Here is a 6,922-nt window from a genome sequence, read left to right as displayed (position 1 = left end):
ATATCTAGCTCTTGCTCCCATACTAGACGCTGCAGTTGGTACTGTTTCTTCTTCGAGTTAAGTCCAGGCACATTTAAAGTCGCAAAACGGAGAGGCTCAAGACATGCAAACATAGTCTTACGCGTTTGTTTTAAACTAATAGGCAAGCGTTTCCCCTCTACAAGGGTCAAAAACCGTTGCACTTTCTAATGCGCAATTCGCTACGCGTCACTGTGAGTTTTTCTTACTGCGTTCGTCTGGGGGCGTCCGAGGTTTGAACACAAGGCGAGCTTTCTTAGGTCCTTGAGTTTTCCACGACGTTGAATCTTGCTCCACTTCGCCAGGCGCGTCCGGGACGGAAGGTCGGTCCAGCTGACTTTCCCTTGTCGGGCCGGTCTCGTTCATAGGCTCATGGTGCCCGGTGCTTGGATAGAACTGCTGGCGCTGGTCTCCGTCGACCGCTGTACAGATGGAGGTTTCCTTCGACGCTGTCTTTTTTGCGTGAGGGTATTCACGGATGTCATTTTTGTCATTCCGGTGCTTTGTGAACGCGGAGGTTCCGTCGTGGGACGCCTCTGCTCCATCGTCGTTCCCCGCTCCAGTGTCCGGCCTTTTTGGCGTGTCGTCTGGCGCTTCCGGTGCAGCGGTCTCTGCAGCTTCCTCTGCCTCGGTTGCGTCCATGAACATCTCCGACTCATCCTGCTCCTTGCGGTCCCGAGCGATGGAAGCATACGTTGTCACGCATTCCTCCGTCGCATGTCCGAAACGGTTGCAGTCGGTGCATAGGGGAACGCGACATTCTCGCCGGATGTGCCCGGTTCGTCTGCAGCGCAGGCACGGAGGTGCTCTCCCTGGCACCAGGACCAGGACTCTGTATCCCTCCAGTCGCACTTCGTGGGGAATTTTGTCGACCGTCATACCCTCATGAAGAGTCATTTGCACGAGACGGGTGTTTGACTCGACGTTTTCAAAACCTTGTTCTCTGAAGCGCTCCCTGGTTATACTGGACACCTTCCCGAATTTTTCCAGCTCCTTTTGCACTTTGAAGTTTGGTACATCATATGGCACCCAGTGAAGTTTTAGCTTGACTTCATTGCTCACCGGGTCTAGCACGAGGCACTTCCCTCCCTTCACCACGAGTTCTTTCGCGTTCACCAGCTTTTGCTTCGCAGCTAAGGAATGCAGTCTCAACATCCACACATGGTTCATCTGGTACGCACCTGCTGATGCCAAGTCTTGCATTATGTCCAGTTTTTCCAGCTCTTGTCTGAAGTCCTGTATGCGGTAGGGGCGTTTCTTCACATCGCAGTGTAAAAACACCGCGTTCGTCGCGATGTATCCAGCGGGCAGGGATGGCAGCATAACCTGATAATCGTTTACAGTTTCCCTCGCGTTATCTGCAGCAGAAGTACCACGGCCAGAAACGGCCGATGTAACCGCCCCTGCGGAGCGCATGACTCGACGTCCGTCTGCTATCGCTGCCGGAAGAAGAATCCAACTGAGCTACCCAGGGGTTAGACGTCAGTAGAGCAAACGGATTTTATCAGCCGCCAGTGTTTGTCCTCTGTCCCCCTTGTTCCCCTTCTCCAGGGATTATTTTCATCATTCTTGTCCAGCTCGCTTGCACCTTTGAAATTAATTGCATTCTAATTATAGCTGATAAGAACTTCTCAAAACTTCTTAATGAAGAACTGTTTCTTAAAAAAGTTCATAAAATAACCTTTGAATGGTTTTCCATAAGGAACTCTTTTATAAAAAGAGCTAAAAATAACCTTCTCAAGATTTTTTTTACAAAAAACTTTTACGTAAAAAAGAGCTTCTTATAGGTTTTTTTACAAAGATCCTATTAAGGGGGTGCTGAAAATAACTTTTTTAGAGAGAAAATTATGGACAAGCCGAAGAACCCCAAAGAGTAATGTTACAACCAGATTTTGTTTAGTGTAGAGCATCGGAACTGGGACAACCAAAATGGACAGGCGATGCTGTAGACGATCGCAAACAGGTCATCTCGCCGCCGCCATGTTTATTCTCGTATGAGGAAGCACGTGAAATTGTAATCCTGCCAAAGCCACCTCCATGCGCATGCCGCGCGTGCTTGAACCCGTGGGGCATCCGTCGGTACACCATGCTTACAAACGTTGTGGGTCGCTCTACTATACTGCTGCCCAATCGGTCCCTGCCTGGTCCGCCCTCCCAAGAAGTCACACGAGCAAGAATGAATTCAAATCACTTTACTGTTTCGGCTGGTCGCTGTGCCTTGCCGTTGCAGTCCTCGTCCGTGTCTTGCCCCAGTGCCTGGCGGAATCTCACGTGCACTCCGTCACGCGCACTGGGCCGCCGGCCACCGCTCCTGCCCCTCGCGCGCCGTCGTCCTCCTCGGCTTCCCACACTTCCCCCCCCTCAAGGCCCGGTCTTCGGGGGGGCCCCGGGTGCTCACTGGTTTTGGCCGAGGAGTTGTTCTACCTCGGCCATGATGGCGTCGTCGGAAGTCGAGGGGGACGGAGGGGGCTGGTACACGACACTGGCCCGATGACTTGGCCCGCAGGATGTGGTGGCGGCCGGTGTTGTGGGGGCCGTCGTGGTGGCGGGTTCGATGGCGGCGGCTGCGGCAGCCGGTGCGGTGGCACGGTTTTCGGGAGGCCGGGCTGGCTGAACGGAGGCCAAGGCAGCGGGAGCCAGGAGGTCCGGGCGGCTTGCCCTCAGGGTCTGGACCGCTGCCGCCACGTGGTCCGGGAGGGGCTGTGCCTCCAGCAGGTCAGCATGGAGTCGACCTGCTTCGTGGGTTTCCAGATGTATTATGGGGACCCCGCACAGCCAGCAGGTGTCAGGCGCTCCCAAGACCCGTGGCGCCGCCGGCTGCGTGTGGCCACGGAACGGGAGTGGGACTTGGTGGTCGGGCTGGCCAGGCGTTGGTCTGGGTTGATGCTTCCAACGCCGGCGGGAAACGAAGTGGACCGCCCCTCCTTCCTCCCACGCCGTCCACGTGGCCACGGTGTGGCAGGGGGGCCGACTCCAGGCAGGTCCCCCGGTCGTAGACGGACCCGCTCCGTGGTGCGGGGGCTCCGTCGCGGACGGCCCTGCCTGGTGCCGCGATGTTGCTGCGGACGGCCCCGCCCCGTGCCGCGCAGGCCTGCCGGCTGCCGGGCTCGCGGTACCTGCGGAGCCCGGGCGGCGCTGGCCCGCTCCGCCGTTCGGCCATCCCCGGTGTTGACGCCTCCCTGGGCGGCCGCCCCGAGGGTTTGGTCGACCGGACCACTGGGGTCCAGCCGCCCCGGGGCCTGGCCCGTCCGGTGGGCCTCCTGGGTATGGCCCCCTGGGGCGGTTTCTCCAAGGAGGCATCCTGTGTAGAAAGAACACTGTCAGACACCGGAAAATCATCACTTTCTGTGGCCGAATGTGGCGGCGGCGGTAGTTTTCATTCACTATGTTCCCCATCGCGACGGTAATACCCCTTCAAGTCCGCGATGTGAACTGGACCCGACTCCTCATTTGTATCACACCGAGTGAGTTTATAAGTAAGCCGTGACATTCGCGTCTTTACCTCATAGGGCCCTTCCCATCTGTGAGCAAGCGATGCGGCGAAACCGCTAGCTGCGTTACTCAGAGGGTGGGTTCTTCTCAGGACCAAGTCACCAACCTTGAATTCCAAGTGCCTATGGCTCCTGTCATACTGCGCCGCTTGCTCGATCCTTGCGGCATCAAGATTCTCTCTAGCATCGTGCAGCGCCCCAGACAAGCGGTTCGTTAGCTGTTCCGCATACCTAGAGAGCGGGCGTCCTGGTGTTCCTTGGTTGCTCCGTAACTCGTTCTCCAGCGGAGACGGGATCTCTTTACCCAGGTTCAGAAACGCTGGCGTGAAACCAGTCGATCTGTTCACAGTATTCCGGATGGCAAAACCCATCTCAGCGATGTGCTCATCCCAGTCTCGGTGTCTCTCCGTTAGCGCGATCAGCATGCTTTTGATATTCCGATTCACACGCTCAGTGATATTGGCTTGGGGATGGTACGGTGTTGTCCTCTTGTGCTTTATGTTCAGCGCCAAGCAGGAGTCCACGAACACTTTACTAGTAAAATAACTAGCGTTATCACTAATGAGACACCTGGGTGTGCCGAAGCGTAGGAAAGTATCCAGTAACTTTTCCCAGATCCGCTCTGAAACCAGCTTCCTCAGTGGGTACAGCTCTGCCCACTTTGAGAAATGATCGGTAATAACCAAGAGGTACTGGTTTCCCCGCGGACTTCTCGGCAGTGGGCCGATGATGTCGCAAGCGACGATCTCCCACGGGTAGTGACTCTCCACCGACTGCATCAAGCCCGGAGGCTTGCCCCCTCTGGGCTTCGCTTTCTGGCAGGCTGGACAGCTGCGGGCGTATCGGAGTGCGTCTTGCCTCATCCCCGGCCAGGTCGCGGCGCGGCATAACTTATGAAAAGTCTTGCTGCCACTGCCATGACCTGCCAGAGCCGAGTCGTGGAAGTACCCGATAAACCTCTTCCGTAGCTTCCTGGGAATCACCACCCTGAAGGGAGACTCATTACTCTCCCCTTCATCGATCGTTGGGATGTAGCGAAGCAATAAGCCGTCTTCGCCCAGCAGATATGAATCAAATTGATCATTAACTCGACCGCCAGCCTTCCCGGTGTCGACCGCAATTTCAGCCAGTTTACCCAACACCCGCTGGCAAAAACCATCTGCTTTCTGGGCCTCGACAAGCTCTTCCTTGCTGACCACTTCACCCCAAGCGACGATCCTTTGCTCCTTCGTGCCGCGCGCTAAGGCTGCTACGAGTGCCGGTTGCTTCGCCTCCTCCCAACCGTCCGTGAGGGACCTCACCCCTGCATCCGGAGACATTCTCCTGTTCTTCCCGCGCTTCTCGTTACACTCTGGTTGCGTCACCTCCTCCCAACCACCATCCTGGGGCGCCCGAGAGAGCGCATCCGCGACCTTGTTGGTCGATCCCTTTCGGTACTCAACCGTGTACGAGTAGCGCTGCAAGGTTAGTACCCAGCGGGCCAGCCTTCCCGCGGGCTCTTTTAGCCTCTGAATCCAGGTAAGTGCTGCGTGATCAGTCTGAATAACGAAAGTCGTACCGTCTAAATAGAGGTCGAACTTCTTCAGAGCAAACATGACGGCCAACCCCTCCTTTTCCGTCACGCTGTAATTGCGTTCCGACGGTGTGAGCGTTCGACTAGCGAATGCCACAGGGCGCAACTGTCCATCGTGCTCCTGTAGCAATACTGCTCCGACACCGTAGTCGCTCGCATCTGTCTGCACAACAAAATGCCGATTAAGATCTGGTAACCGAAGGCTAGCGGTGCTTGCTATTGCCCTCGCGAGAGACGAGAAGGCAGCACCCTGCTCTGGACCCCACACCCACCTCGAGCCTTTCCGGAGCAGCAAATTCAATGGCCGCGCCAGCTCCGCGCACATCGGGATGAACTGCCGGTAAAAGCCAACCATCCCCAGAAACCTTTGAAGGCTCTTTACATCGTGCGGTGGTGGATAATCGAGAATGGCCCTCAATTTCTCATCGTTCGGCTTCAAGGTACCATTGTCTACGACAAAGCCCAAAAGATTTACCTTTGAGGCGGCCAGTTGCACCTTTTTTGGATTAATTGTTAGACCGGCCTCACTCATTCGCCTTAAGACGATCTCGAGATGAGTTAGGTGCTCTTTGAACGACTTGGAGAATACCACAACGTCATCCATGTAGGCCATGGCGAAGTTAAATTTCGCATCGCCCAGCACGATGTCCATGAGCCGTTGGAAACTCGACGGCGAGTTCGACAACCCAAACGGAAGACGCGTAAACTCAAATAACCCCCTGTAACAGGTGAACGCCGTCTTTTGGACATCGTCTGGCGCCACCTGGATCTGGAGAAAGCCCCTGCTACAATCCAGCGTGGTGAAAACCCTCGCGCCTCCAAGCGAATACATTATAGACTCAATAGAGGGAAAAGGATACGCGTCCCTTCTAGTGACCTCATTAAGTCTATAATGTATTCGCTTGGAGGCGCGAGGGTTTTCACCACGCTGTCATGTCGTTGCAATGTGTGATTCCCTGGGTGACGGGCGGAAGGCATACCGATCGGGCGGGATTATTAGTAAAGGGAGCTCCGTAAATAATCCCACATTAAAATGGCGCATCCAACGTGGGGCCCGTTCGGAATGCCTCTGCTTCTAATCGTCCCCAAGGAGTCCCATGGATTCGTTAAGCGGGTAGTTCACTAACGCTTACGATGCCCGTTGAGACAAAGTATGTTGGAATTTTGGTGACTTGTCTCACAGCAGAGCTCAGCAGGTGTCTCCTTGAATCGAGTACTTAAAGGTCTCGAAGGACGAGGTTGTGGACGCGCTTTCTCGGGTACCCCGGAATAGTGGTTGGCAGAAGGTGTCGCAACCGGGTGGAACACGAGGAGCGCGGTTAAGATGTAAGAACGTCGTCTACGGAGGCAGACGAGAGGCACGGCAGGTTCACTGGAAGGCAGGATAGCGACTGGCAGGAGGGAACACAGCCAGGACTTATTCCATATTTAGGATTTAGGCTTGGAGTGAAGCGGTAGGCAAGCAAGCGCTTGTCGAGGCCCGGGGTGCAGATGGGGTTTTGTCAGTGGGTGTCGGAAAGATTGCGGGAATTGCAGTCGACACCGGGAACACTGGCGGACGAGATTGTCAGCGGGTGTTGGACAAACTGACGTAAATCGCAGTTGACACCGGGAACGCTGGCAGGCGAGTTAAGGAGCAGTATGATTTGTAACCGCTGGGCCAAGACGGCTAGTTGTTTCGCGTCACTCCAACAACCGACGAAGGGCAGAGGGACGACTCTCCCTTGAGGGGGGTCGTTCCGAGAAAGCTACGAAATGTTTTATGGGATACTTTTTCGGCTTCACTCTGGCCGGTCGTGGCAGTGACAGCAAGACTTTTGATAAGTTATGTCGCTTCACG

The 6,922-nt window shown here is 55.5% G+C and overlaps 1 pseudogene; it reads right to left on the bottom strand.

Annotated features, from left to right (window-relative positions):
- Positions 1 to 2,128: 2,128 nt before the first annotated feature.
- Positions 2,129 to 3,228, bottom strand: LOC121835977 (annotated as a pseudogene).
- Positions 3,229 to 6,922: the final 3,694 nt, after the last annotated feature.

This window comes from Ixodes scapularis, unplaced genomic scaffold (assembly GCF_016920785.2).
Source record: "Ixodes scapularis isolate PalLabHiFi unplaced genomic scaffold, ASM1692078v2 PGA_scaffold1__304_contigs__length_218370807, whole genome shotgun sequence".
Classification (NCBI taxonomy): Eukaryota; Metazoa; Arthropoda; class Arachnida; order Ixodida; family Ixodidae; genus Ixodes; species Ixodes scapularis.
This window is presented reverse-complemented; position numbering and strand designations above follow the sequence as displayed.